General features: G+C 39.9%; 1 pseudogene; it reads right to left on the bottom strand.

The window, feature by feature from the left end:
• Window positions 1-7,321: 7,321 nt before the first annotated feature.
• Window positions 7,322-13,542, bottom strand: LOC116864770 (annotated as a pseudogene).
• Window positions 13,543-14,246: the final 704 nt, after the last annotated feature.

The raw sequence follows: 14,246 nt of genomic DNA on the forward strand, positions 1-14,246 counted from the left end.
AGAAACAATTTGCATACAGAAAAGAGAAATACACTGATAGATGAAATACATCAAATCTTAGAAAGTCCATGACGAGAGAAATCCAGGGGAAAAGTGATTTGTCCCCTTTTGAACCAACTCTTCACTTTGAAAGTCGATAACTAAAGAGAAATGATTAAGCATTTAAATTGCCCTTCAGGTAGCATCTATATTGCAGACACCAAATGGCTCTAGTTAAGAAGAGACAGCTCTACTCTATGCAAGAATCATTTTTAGCCACTAATGAAATTATTGGTTCAAGCAAAGCTTATCAGTTGATGCTAAAACCTCTATGAATGGAGTAGTGGTTCTTCATATGATACCAAAGTAATGGCACTTGAGTTACTTGCTGGCCATAAGAGATAAAAGTATAACTATATAATGGAGGGAGAGGCTGTTCCCGTTTAATCTAGTGATCATCTATCTCATCACCCTTGCTAATGGTGAGATCAACAGCTATTATGTGTCTTCTACTGTGATGCGGTGTGAAGCATACAACATCACATATATTGCATTCTAGCCAAAATGTGTAACTTGGATCTAACCAAAGGTTTATATCTAACTTATTTACATGAATTATAGGGGATAGAGGAATAAGCTGAACAACATTATAGGGAAGCAAACAAGCTAAAAAGGTGGTACATTCTTTAGGACAACTGGCCTGGGCTCTTCAACAAATGGATGTAATAAAAAAAGCAACTGTTCTAGGTTAAAAGGTAGATTAAAAGCATAACAATTAAATAGAACGTATGGTTCTGGATTGGTTTGTGGTTTGTACAAGCCAACTAGAAAGGACATTTTGGGGCCGAATGAGGAAGTTTAAATATGTAGTAAGTATCAGATGATATTAAGAAATCATCACTAATTGCTTTAAATATGAAAATTCAATTTTTATCTCTATAGGAAGATGCTGTTACTCTTTAGACATGCATCGTGAAGTATTTAAGGCTGTTTCAAGAGTTTAGAATAAACAAAGATTCATTTCTAACTATAACTGCCACTACATCAGTGCCCCAGGTCAGCTGCCACTCTGTGTCATCTTCAGCCTGGTGTGCAGGCTGAAAGAGCAGGCCTGTCTTAGCACATTGTTTCAGAAGTAAAAAGATGATGAATCAGATCATGACTCAAAATGTCGGTTTCACTTCCACTCATATTTATCAGCTAGCGCAAGTCAAGTGGCTGAGTCTAGCATCAATGGTGTGGGGTTTAACTCTCCCACAGGGTGGGGCAGTAGAATTATTAAGAAACCGATGACAGTGAGAACAAAGTATCTAAAACTCTAAATCATAACAAAATTGTTTCTCAGGGAGCAAATTATGATGTTAAATCCAGATGTTAGAAAGCAGGAGATACTGAAAATAAATGAACTTAACTTTCAGTTGTAGAAACTAGAAAAGAAATAACATGTAAACCAAAGAAGGGAGAAGGAAGGAATTAATAAAGATAAGAAAGATAACATGAAATAGAAAACCATAAACAATAGACTTAAATTCTATGCTTTGACAAGATCAAAACAAAGAAAGCCTTTGGCAAGTATTATCTAGTAAAGAAAGAAAGAAAAAAGACACAAGAGCATTAGAAATGAAAACAGGATGCAGAGATTTTTAAAAAAAAAATTTTCAGATCAAAAAATTTTTACATGCTATCTACAACTTTATTCCCATGACTTTAAAAATCCAGACTATGAAGAGTAACTTTCTAGAAAAATGCAAATTCCAAAAACAACTCAAGAAATGAATTTACCAATAATAGCATAAAAAATAGGTAGCCAAAGATCTATCTTCAAAAAAAGAAGTCCACACAGCTCAGCAGGTTGAGTACTACCAAGACTTTAAAAGGCAGATAAACTTCATAGAATATGCAATGTCTCATGGCTTAGTAAAGGTAGAAAACTTACCAAGAGCAGATTAATCACTTTTTGACTAAAGATACTGTATGACAAAGTTCTGGTCAATGAGATGGCAGAAGAGGGAGAGAGGGGTGCTTTTGGGAAAGGTTTTCTTCACCAACAATAAGAAAGGGATATCTGTGAGGAGATCCTGCTCCTTGCTCCCTGCTTGGGGACATGTCCCTATGGACCTGCTGGGACCCTGAAGAAACACAAGGCTGACCCACTGAGAATGAGATGGGACATCTTGGATTCTCTATGATGCTGCTGAGTGTTGAACCAAGTCTGGCACCTCCTACATGGGAAAAATATATTCTTCTCGTATAAACCACTTTTTAAAAAATTGGTTTTTGTTATAGGCAGCTGAAAATGCCCTTACTAAAAAATATGGGCTCTATCAAACTGTAACAGCATAAATACCATAAATGCTATCAATGGTTTCAGAGCCCAGAAAAAGTGTGAGAGCTTTACAGTTCATTTTGCATGTATTGGTCATATATGATGCTTATACAACAACTAAATATTTTCATATACCATTTCTAAAGGGAATTCTTTTCTTTTTAAATCCTATGCTGCCATTGGGTTATTGGGCCTTTTCAGTGATAAAATAGAGACAAAAACTCCTGTCTTTAAGAAAAGATTCCCCAAACAAATTCTTACTTATGAAGTTGAAGCACATTTTTTTCTGCCAACATAACTTAGAGACAAAAATAGAATATATCAATTTCTATGTCAGTTTTTCCCTCCTGTTTTAAACAACAAGATGATTATGGCAATCGTTATGGCTATGATTCTTAATTCTTAAACTTTTCATGTCTTGTAAAATCTAAAATGGGATTCTTGACCAAATGGTTATTATGGTAGGTTCACATTTTATTGACATGTTCATCCATATTTTTATTGATCTTTCAGCTTCTTTCTGCTTATATTATGAGGTGTTAGGTGATTGCTTAGTTTATGGGGCCCATCTTGTTCCTGTCAGCTGATAACAATTCAGTGTAAAGCAAGTTAATGAGTTGTTTTCAGTGAGACTCAGCGCATTCAATAAGTTTAATAGCTCAAGTGCAAAATTTTCTGTTTGTTAAAAATAAAAGATATATGCCTTACATGAAAATACTAACGCTCTCATATCTGTGTTAGGTAAGTGATTGCATGCCAAGGAAAGTGAGATGACTCAAGCAGAGTTTAGGACTCGGGGTCCTCCAGTCCCTGGAGGAAATAGAGGGTAATGATCTCACTGAGCAACTGGGAGGGAAATGCAATCACTAAGGACTCAGGAACAGCACAAGGGTCAGCCACGAAGAAGAAAGTAGGCAGATAACTTGGTTACTAGAAACCCGGAAACCAAGGTCAAAGCAGTGGCAGGAAAGAGCAAGACCAACCATATCCTGAGCCAGTGAGTTTACCACCACGGCTCTGGAGACCTCCTCCCCATAAGCATTGTTCCTAGAGCTGGAGGCAGTGCTGGGTCTGCGGGTGGGAGGTGGAAGTAGTCAGGAGCCAAGCAAAGCTCTAAGCCAAGTTCCTCACACCAGACAAATGAACAACTTCTTCAGAATATCAAGTGCAGTCAGAAACGGCTGACAAACTACTGCTAGGAGAAGACCCACTTAAGTTTACAAGGAGCCGAATCTGGAAGAAATTATGAAGACAAGTCTTATGTTTAATGTGCGTAAAACCCCTCTTCTGACTCCCAAGTTAATTGCAGTAATCAAAGCGCATTCATCCGAGAAGGCTGGCTCATCTGAGAAGTCCAAAGTGCTTGAAAGATATCACCTAATTAAGCCCTTCTTAGGAAGACTGGCAGATGAACACCTTGTCCTTACTTCCAGAAGAACTATTTGAGGATCAGCTCTATTTGTAAATCTGGACAACACAAAAGGAAGTTAATCTCTGCTGGTACTAGCCTGTTTGAGAGACTCCGTCCCGAAAGGCCACAGGTAACAGGTAGCAGTGTCAGCTGAAAAGCCACACTCTTGGGAATGTCCTGCGAAGGAAGAGCCTAGAAACAAGATGGGGACTAAAGCTTGGATTTCACTTTCCTCCTGGCCAATGTGCGTCGTCTTAGAGATAAGAGCCCACCTTTCTATTGCACTGTCATTGTCTCCCTCAACAACACCTAAAGGACTTTCACTAAAATATTTACTGTGGGCATGAGGTCAAACCTTGGTAAAAATTAAGGTACATCTTTTTTCCTACCATTTTGCCAAGCTGGGTCAAAGGGCTGCTGCTTGCCTTTCTCTACTTTTCCATTTGTCTTCTTTTCCCTTTCCTCTCCTACCTTCCAAGTTTATGTTCATTGTGCCTACTGTCAAGCAAGGGCACTGGAACAAGTCCCATAGTTTATACTAGTAGGATTAGAGCATCCATGTTAAATGCCAAAGCATTTATTCTCCCCAGAAAAAGAAACAGAAAGGATCCTCAAGGTCCACAGATCTAGTGAGTTTAGTTAAAAAAAAAAAAAAAAAAAAAAAAAAAGGAGCAGCTGTGCTTAACATATTATAAATGCCAAAATCCCCATCCTCATGATATCCTAGATATGTAGCAACTTCATTTGGTTATTTCAGAATGTTTTGTAAACAGGGCAGGCAAAATCAAGGAATGGTTAAAAACATTTCGGTTCTATTTGTCTCTCATTTTCTGCATGTGTTTTCCCAAAGGCTTCTTTCTCAAAGGGAGCCTGGAGAGGGGCCTTAATCATCTGTTATCTCTCTTGCTGCTTCCTGCTCAGTCAGTGGGAACATTGAAATACATGAACACTCCCTATCTTTCCTATTTTGTATAACCCATGTGCTCAAGAGAGTAATTTTTCTGATCTAACTCCACCCAAGACTTGGGTGGCATTTGGGAACCCAAGCCCTACCACTATATGCTGTAACTACCTCTCTCCTCAACTTAGATAAAAGGTGATCTCTTCTAAGAAGTAGAATGTGCTTGGGGCATCTGGGTGGCTCAGTGGGTTAAACCTTTGCCTTCAGCTCAGTTCATGGTCTCAGGGTCCTGGGATTGAGCCCCACATTGGGCTCTCTGCTCAGCAGACATAATATATAAATTAAAAAAAAAAAAAAAGAGGGATGAAGAACTAGAATGTGCTTTTCTTTGGCCATTCAGAAAAGCAAGACTCTGTTTCAAATGTCACTGTCAAAACATACTAGCATTGTAGATCTTGTATACTGAAGAGGACCACCTGTACATCTTCGTGATCACATTAGACTGAGGATTCTTAATCCAGGCCTGTGAGTGGGCTTTAATGAGTCTGTTAACCTCCAAATTGTGAATGGTACAACTGGAAGACATGGGATGCTGTTTCTTTTTCTTCCCCAGAAAGCTGAAAATGTAAGGAATGAGTCCTAAAAATATGGATGTTGTGGGAAACCAGTTTTCCTAATCTCTCTCATAATTCTGCCCCCACTCTGGGGTCCATATCTTGGACTTTGCTCTTGTTCTTAAGGGGGAACCTGGAAATGGAGTGAAAAAGAATGGAGTCAAGACCTCACATATAGTGAGCCCTGAAAAAATGTTAGTTGAATTAATCAGTGAATATAAGAATGACTTAGGTTGAGATGTAGTTTTTGAAGGCATTTAAATAGAAGGTTGTAAGATTTATCTCCCCTTCCCTCTCCCTAACACTATTTGAAATTTCTGAATCATGTGTTTGAGAGGAATTGACCCCACACCCAGGTCAAAAGTGGACTCTCCTGGGCTTGACCCCATCAGCATATCCCATCTCTCTGGCCTTCAGAGTTGGTTTAGGACAAACACAGTCATAAGTCAGGGCAGTAGGGGGCTGATGAGACTACAATGGGGAGTTTTATTCAAGCTACTGAGGATGCTGACTCTCTTTTCTGCTGGATCTGAACCTGGAAATATGTAGGCCCAGAAGCTTCTGGAAACTAACCCTATGGTAATGGAACCAATAAGTGGAAAGCAAGAATCCAAGGTTTATTTACTTCTTTTGGGCCCGGGGCAAACCTTTCCTAAGGTCAGTAAACCTCTGGACTTCAAGCTATATTCACTTGCAAATTCTCCTTATAGTTTAAGTCAGTCTGAGTTTGTTTTCTCTGTCTTGATATGGAAAGATCATTAACTAACATAAACTTTTGTACTTCTCAGGAAGTTGAAACACAATATGCATTTATGGGGATTTCCGAACTCCCAAACCATCGTTTAACCAAAAGACCATTTTCCTCATAATATTGCCAGTAGGGCAGTTATATACTTGTACACAAGTGCACTAGAGATAATGAATTTGTGTAAAAGTAATTAAGTTATGGTAATAGAGTGAGACGGTTGCAACATAGTAATTAGAATCAAAGAATTTGAATTCCCACGGCCCTGGAGACATTATCAAGTCTCTTAGGAAATAATGTTGAGATATTGCCTAACATGACATTTAAATTTTCCCTCATGTTCCTCTTAGTCAGATTGTGACAGATAGTTCCTTCTTAAAAGAACACAGTCACTCCTCTGACACAATTATTTTCCACTAAAAACAAAACATCAAACTGAAAGGAAAAGAGATTGTTGAAATAATAAGTCAGTTATTTATTAATACTATCAGATAACACAATCCTGGAACTAGAAAATTGGATTCAAGTTCTGAATTGCTCCAACTTTGCCCTAGGAGTTGTCTGGCAACCACACCAGAAACCCACAGCTTATTTGAATAGAGGGAAATGAGTCTTGATCATGATTTGGAAGATACCTTTGTTCAAATAAAGATGGAATATGGATAGATAGAACCTACTATTTTTTTCAGCCCACATTTCCTTATTCATAGAAGGATGCCCTAGACTTCAGGATATGGAAAGAATTTTGTTTACCATCATTATTCCTGACCTCTGAGGGGCAACATTTTTTTATTTATAGAATTTCTGGAGAATCATGATTTCCAGGTTTACTAAAGCCCATGTTAAACGAGTTTCTTGTTTCGTAAACACTGATATTTTTGGTGATGAGTGTCTGAGCTGAGGATCAACACATTGTAACAGAAAGAAGATCTCACCAGGAGCTGAATGCTCTCTGGTCCCTTTATCTACCTCATGAACTTCCTGTGTCAAATATTTCTGTCTCTGAGACTCAGTTTTCTCCTCTATTAACAGTGGAGCTTAGACCAGCTGATCTCAAGGATCTCTCCCCCGAGAGATGTAGGAGTCTATGAGCAATCTGATGATCCCACTAGAATGTCAAGAACTGTCTTCTGAAACTACACATCTTCTATAGCGTTTAGTCCTCCATGGTAACAATCAGAAATAAACTGTCACATGTAGAATGACAATGCTCATAAAAGATTTTTGATTAAGGAATCGAATACCTCAAATTTGGCAGGAACATTTGAGTTTTATAAACAACAACAACAACAAAGCGGGGGCGCCTGGGTGGCTCAGTTGGTTGAGCGACTAACTCCAGCTCAGGTCATGATCCTGGAGTCCCGGGATGGTTTCGTGGTTTGGCAAAGTATCGGCTTCCACCACCATAGGGGCCAGAGCTGCTTCCTCCAAAATTTTCCCCTTTCATGGGTCCAAAATTGAAGATTGATTGTTGTAATTGTCAAAATCCTTACAGCTTCTACCACCTGCAAAGTTGCTTTCATCATTACTAAATCCATTATAGCCATCCCCACTGCCCCCATAGCCACCGTCACCTTGACCGCCACCAAAGTTACCTCCGTGACCAACCAAACCACCTCCACCCAAACCACCTCCACAACCACCCCCAGAGTTTCCAGAACCACTCTGACATCTTTGGCTGGGATGAAGTACTAACCATCTCTTATTTAGATAGGGCTTTCCTTACTTCACAGTCGTGGCCATTCACAGGATGGGATTTTTTTTTTCAAGATTATTTATTTATTTATTTGACAGAGAGAGATCACAAGTAGGCAGAGAGGCAGGCAGAGAGAGAGAGAGGGAAGCAGGCTCCCTACCAAGCCAAGAGCCTGATGTGGGGTTCGATCCCAGGACCCTGAGACCATGACCTGAGCCAAAGGCAGAGGCTTAACCCACTGAACCACCCAGGCATCTGGCAGGATGGGATTTTTGAAGGACAATCTTGTCCACAGAGCCATGGTCATCAGATGTTGCAAAAGCAAAGCCTCTCTTCTTGCCACTGCCTCAGTCAGTCATGATCTCAACCACTTCAGTTTTCCCATATTGTTCAAAATAATCTCTTAGATGAGGTTCTTCACTGTCTTCTTTAATGCCACCAACAAACATTTTTTTCACAGTTAAGTGGGCACCAGGTCTTTGAGAATCTTCTCTTGAGACAGCCCTCTTTGGTTCCACAACAATTCCATCTACCTTGTGAGGCCTTGCATTCCTGGCTGCCTCCACCTCCTCTACAGTGGCATAGGTGACAAACCCAAAGCCTCTAGAAGGCTTGGTGTTTGGATCTCTCATTACCACATGGTCCGTAAGTGTTCCTCCTTGCTCAAAATTGCTCCTCAGACACTCATTGGTTGTTTCAGAACTCAACCCCCCAATGAAGAGCTTCTGCAGCTGTTCAGGCTCTTTGGGAGTCTCTGACTTAGATATGACAGCGGTGGGAGGGGGGACTTTAATGATGCTTGTTCAGTGGTGTCCAGGGGCAGAAAGCACCTCTTGACAGCTCTTACCTTATTTATTATGTAAGAGAACGAGCACATCTAAATTTCCCTTCAACTCTCTCTCCTCCATGGACCTCTTGATTTCACTACTTCACCACTCCAGCACTACTTTTATTATTTTTTTTTTAGATTTTATTTATTTATTTATTTATTTGAGTGAGAGACAGTGAGAGAGAGAGCATGAGAGGGGAGAGGGTCAGAGGGAGAAGCTGACTCCCCATGGAGCAGGGACCCTGATGCGGGCCTTGACCCCAGGACTCTGGGATCCATGACCTGAGCCGAAGGCAGTTGCTCAACCAACCGAGCCACTTTTATATTGTTAGAATTTATAACATTCACATTTTGTTCTGTGAATGGGCATTCAGTTGACACTAAACATTGAAAGCCAATAAAGTGTAATTATACTATTTTGCTTATGTAAATAGTATTCACTATAGAGGAAAATGCATCAGAATAGAAAAGGCAAATCTGAATCACTGGCCTATAGCACTGGGAGAGATGCTTCAAACATCAGGATTATATAATTACATTTTCAAATACTCCATTAGAAGCACCAAATAATAACACATTTTAGTTTGCTTTATATTTGGGATGCAGTTTTCCTTGCTTTTCATTTTTCCTCTTAGCAAAGGAAGCACATGCCTTCACTATATGACTAAATTTGCCCCGGATCTTGATCCCAGTCTCTGTGGCATGGAGTCCACTCTCTGCCTGAGGACATTCTTCTCCAGTTCAGTATCAGTTGGTCTGCTGTACAGCTATCATTCTAGGCCTTCCTTTCATTGGGTTAGGGTTCAGTGTTTCTTGGATTTCAGGCTTTTCTGATTCTTGGATTCCTTTTTCTTTTTATTGTTTCATCCTTAATCGATTTTTTCAGAAAGAATTTTTGAGAGGTGAGCTTTCTGAGTTCTTACATGTCTGAACATGCCTTCATTTTACCCTTATAGCTGAGTGATAGCCTAGCCAGTTACGATACTCAGCTCCTCAGAACTCTGAAAGCAGTGCTCTACTGTTTTCTGGCACTGAGTGCTGTTGATGAGAAGACTAATGCCAATTAAATTTTTGTTCTGTTGTAGTTGACCTGTTGCTCATTCTCTGGAAGCTTTTAGAATCTTCTCTTAGTACTTAATGTACAATAAAATCACAAGTTTATGGTGACATAGGGGTTTATTTTCTTTCATTTTGTGTGGCACTTGGTAAGCCCTTTTACTCTGAAGACTCCTATCCTATCTCTAAGAAATGTTCTATTATTCCTCTCATATTTTTTCTCCTGAGTTTTCTTGTCTCCTTCTAGAACTATTAGTTGACTGTTATCCTCCCTGGATTGACCTGATACAGCTTTTTGACTTTTAAAAATATTTCTTCCCCTTTGTCTTTTTGCTTTACACTTTGGGAGATTCTCCTGACTTTTTCTTTCAGCCTGTTTACTTTTTTTTTTTTTTAACATTTTATTTATTTACTTGTGAGAGTTGTGGGGGTGGGGAGAGGCAGAGGGAAGGAGACAAGCAGACTCCTTGTAGGACCCTGGGATCACAACCCGACCTGAAGGCACGTACTTAACCACTGAGTCACCCAGCCGCCCCTGAGATTTTTTAATTAGTGCAATTAATTATATTTTAAATTTCAAAAAAATTCTTTTTTTGGTCTCTGATTGCTCTATATATCTATATGTAAATATGCAGATATATGTAAACTTGTTTTATGGATACATGGGCTTCTCAAATTTTCCTGAGTTTACTAGAATAGTTTCTCTGAGGTCAGCTTCTTTTTAAATAGTTCTTTTGAAAATTATTAAAACTATACCTTCTCTTGGTTATTTTCCAACAAGGTGAACCAGAAAAATTGCCTAACCTTTGCCCCATTAAAAAAAAACAAGTTCTATTATGAAAAATTTCAAAATATTATGAACTCCATGGACTCACCCAGCTTCAATAAATATCAACTTTCTGCCATTCTTGTTTCACCTATACCTTCACTTCTCCTGTAAATTTTTTTTAAGATTTTATTTATTTATTTGACAAAGAAAGACATAGCAAGAGAGGAAACACAAGCAGGGCAGTGGGAGAGGGAGAAGCAGGCTTCCTGCTAAGCAGGGAGCCTGATGCTGGGCTCCATCCCAGGACCCTGGGATCATGACCTAAGCCGAAGGCAGATGCTTAAGGTCTGAGCCACCCAGGTGCCCCTCCTTTTAATTTTTATAACCAAATTATTAAGTAGTTCACATTGAGTTGGTCATTTGAATTTATTTTTCATTTAGTAAATTATCCCATTAGATCATATCATACACTTTTTCAAAGTCACCTAATCTAATGAATGACAGTATTAAAAATTACAACAAAAAATCCTGACCATTTAACAGAGCACTTTCTATGGCTTATACTATGTCACACTTTACAAAAACACTGGTTCATTTAAGATGATTAATAATGCAGGTGTCTACCTTTTAATCTGCAAAGGGTGTAGAGATGTTGTTTGTTAAAGGATTAGTAAAAGCATTCAATATGAAAACTAATGTGTGGACAAGGACATTTTCTATAAAGAGAAATATGTGTTCATGACTATGTTTCTTGGATACAATAATGCCAACACAGTTGTAGCTGCTGTAATAAGAAAGGACTATTTCTAAGGAAATCTTAGTATCCTCCTAGGGACAAATAATGGCCTTTCAGTGATTTAGTATCAAAGTCACGTCAGTTATAACACCAAATTATAAATAAGATGCTGCTATAAGAACTGAAATATTTTTTCTGTACACATGATTCTAAGATTCACGAATAAACAATTTTAGCAAATTAGGAGCCAAAAGATCTTGTTTATGCCCATAGAAGGCAGAAAATGGATTCTGCTGACTGGAGAGAATTCTCAACCAAGTGCCCCACAACCATTTCCTCTCATTTTGATCTCATTCCACCTCATTCAGCTTTGTGAAGTTTCCCCAGAGCTCTGCTATCATTCACTGGGGAACCAGTACTGAGTAGTTGGAGGAAAGATGGAGATTTGAATCAATGTACTGTTGTTTGATAGCTTTTTGACCATGGGGAAGTTACTTAATTTCTCTAAACCTCAATTTCCTCATTTACAAAATTAGGGAAACAGTATCTCCCTCGTAGGGTACTTGTGAAGATTAACAAATACATCACACTAAGCAAGTAGTATAGGGCCTAGGACTTAACTATGTATAAATGATCAGTATTATTCCTGTGGGATTCACAGGTATCCTCTACAGGTAGGGTGGCAAGATTTAGCAAATAAAAATACAGGATATCCAGGTAAATTTGAATTTCAGGTCGATAATAATTTTTAGTCTAAATATATCCCAAATATTGCAAGGAATATACTTATATTAAAACATTTTCCAGGGACTCCTGGGTGGCTCAGTGGGTTAAGCCTCTGCCTTTGGCTCAGGTCATGATCCCAGGGTGCTGGGATCGAGCCCTGCAGCGGGCTCTCTGCTCAGTGGGAAGCCTGCTTCTCCCTCTCTCTCTGCTGGCCTCTGCCTACTTGTGATCTCTGTCAAATAAATAAATAAAATATTTTTAAAAAATTATCATTGTCTATCTGAAATTAAAATTTTAGCAGGAATCCTGGCAAAATAACTTTTCTTTTAAAAGAAAAATGAGGTGGGACGCCTGGGTGGCTCAGTTGGTTAGGCAGCTGCCTTCGGCTCAGGTCATGATCCCAGCATCCTGGGATCGAGTCTCGCATCCGGCTCCTTGCTTGGCAGGGAGCCTGCTTCTCCTTCTGCCTCTGTCTGCCTGTGCTTGCTTTTGCTCCTCTCTGACAAATAAATAAATAAAATCTTAAAAAGAAAAATGAGGTATAGTAAAAGTTGTGATGAAATTTGATATTATAGGGGCACCTGGGTGGCTCAGTTGGTTGAACGACTACCTTCAGCTCAGGTCATGATCCTGGAGTTGTGGAATCGAGCCCCGCATCCGGCTCCCTGGTCAGCAAGGGGTCTGCTTCTCCCTCTGCCCTTACCCCTCTCATGCTCGCTCTCTTTCTCTCTCTCTCTTTCATTCTCTCTCAAATAAATAACATCTTTTAAAAAGTTGATATTGTATCTGCTCAAACATGGAGGTCTCCTATTCCCCGGTACACTCAGTATTTTCTCTTCTGGGTAATACTCAAGTATCATCTATCAGAGAAATAAATAGTGTTTGTATTTTGGAGTGGAATATCAACTTTTCCCCAAACTGAAATCTATTGGATCAGTTACTATTCTAAACTAGGCATGGGTTTTCAAACTACTTACTGAATTATATTTGTATTTAAATATTTATTTGGAAAACCACAAAGCAGTACATATGAAAATCATATTGAGGACCACCAAAAATATGCAAACTACAAATCTGACAGCACTCAATCTTTGAAACACTATTTGCAAAATGTTCTTGTTAACCATGTTTTCTTTGTGTGTACCAGGTAGTTATTTTCCAAAATGTGCTTGTTATGAGCATGCACAGAGACACACAAGATAAATAAAGCAGATGGGTTTTATATTTTATTTCAATCAGACTGTACTTCTTCACCTCTTACCTAAATGAAAAAGCCTGTTATCAACCCTGCTAATTTGTAGTTAAATTTTTAATGAGATAAAAATAGCTTTGCTAAAGGCAAGGTGGCTGGGAATTATGTTACAGTAATATAGTCTTCTTCTTTTCCATTGGTGAGAGACGTACTCCGTGATTCCTTGCTTCAATAAGCAAAGTGAGGAAACAAGAGATGCCAGAATCTCTTTACCCATTACTCCTTTAAAGCATTTGCAGGCTGTGTTTAAACTTCCAGATGGATTATAATGCAATTATTCCAAAATATAATATGCGTGCTACATTTCCTCGTTCATAATTTTTTATTTGCCAATAAAATAGGATTGGTGCTCCATTTATTTTTCCTTAAAAAACGCCCCTTCTGCCCTAACTCTTCTATTTCTTTCCATTCTGTCACCCCGGTCGCCGTGCCCTGTACTCTTCAGCTCCATCTCGTGTAGAAGAACGTCGGCTGCACCCTCAGCTCCCACCACCGGGAGCATCCACCGCAGTGGGAAAGATGAAAAGCCGGGAACTTTCTGTAGGAATCAACGCTAAACGAATAATTGATTTCCTGTAGACCCTGTCTCGGCAAAAGCAGGTCTTACAGCTGACAGGAAACGCGGGAAAGCCTACATACTAATTTCCTTGATACATTCAACTGAATCTGGAGAAAATTCGACTGTTCAATTACTACTTAGCTATACTTGGGATGGAATTTCCATTGGCCCGCGATTCCCGGTGAACCCCTTCAGAAGAGCCAGGCAAGGACGTTCTCTGAGCAGTAGGATGCCCTACACGAGCTGCCTCACGGGACCCTGCGGCTGACTGAGTCACGTCACAGAGCCCAAAAGAGAACGCCGGAAATGGTGTGCGAGGCCGTTCTGGGAGAGGGTGGGGAAGTCCCCCCCTCGGTGCAGACTACCCCGGCTGACAGGAGCCGTTTCGGTGTTCTCCGGTCCCGCGTCACCTCAGGCAAGAAGTTGATGCCCGGTTGTCCCCAGCATCTCCCCAGACTCCTCCTGCGAAACCTGCGGGTCAGGAGCGCACACCTTTGGCTCGTTATTATAAATTTGCTTATGAAGCCCTCCTGACTTTTAAAGTTGCTTAGTGTGGTTTCTGCTCCTCTGACCAGGGGTAAGGGAGGCCCCAGCGTCCCACGACGGGGCGGGGAGGCGCTCTGCTGCGGGGGGGAGGGGAGGAAAGC

Source organism: Lontra canadensis, unplaced genomic scaffold (genome assembly GCF_010015895.1).
Source record: "Lontra canadensis isolate GAN:19392208 unplaced genomic scaffold, GSC_riverotter_1.0 scaffold6, whole genome shotgun sequence".
NCBI classification, from domain to species: Eukaryota; Metazoa; Chordata; class Mammalia; order Carnivora; family Mustelidae; genus Lontra; species Lontra canadensis.